Genomic DNA, 322 nt, shown 5'->3' with positions numbered 1-322 from the left:
CATCCTCTTCCTCATCCTCATCCTCATCCTTATCCTATCCTCATCCTCATTCTACTCCTCATCATATCCTCTCCCTCATCCTCATTCTATCCTCATTCTCATTCTCGTCCTTATCCTTCTCCTATCCTCATCCTCATGCTCGTCCTCATCCTGTCCTCATCATCTTGCTCATCCACATCCTCATCCTCGTCCTCCTCCTCTTCCTCATCCTATTCCTCATCCTCGTCCTCCTCCTCATCCTTATCCACCTCCTCATCCTATCCTTATCCTCATCCTCATCCTCATTCTACTCCTCATCCTATCCTCATTCTCATTCTCGTCC

Source organism: Lupinus angustifolius, unplaced genomic scaffold (genome assembly GCF_001865875.1).
Source record: "Lupinus angustifolius cultivar Tanjil unplaced genomic scaffold, LupAngTanjil_v1.0 Scaffold_369, whole genome shotgun sequence".
NCBI classification, from domain to species: domain Eukaryota; kingdom Viridiplantae; phylum Streptophyta; class Magnoliopsida; order Fabales; family Fabaceae; genus Lupinus; species Lupinus angustifolius.
Note: the sequence above shows the minus strand (reverse complement) of the source record.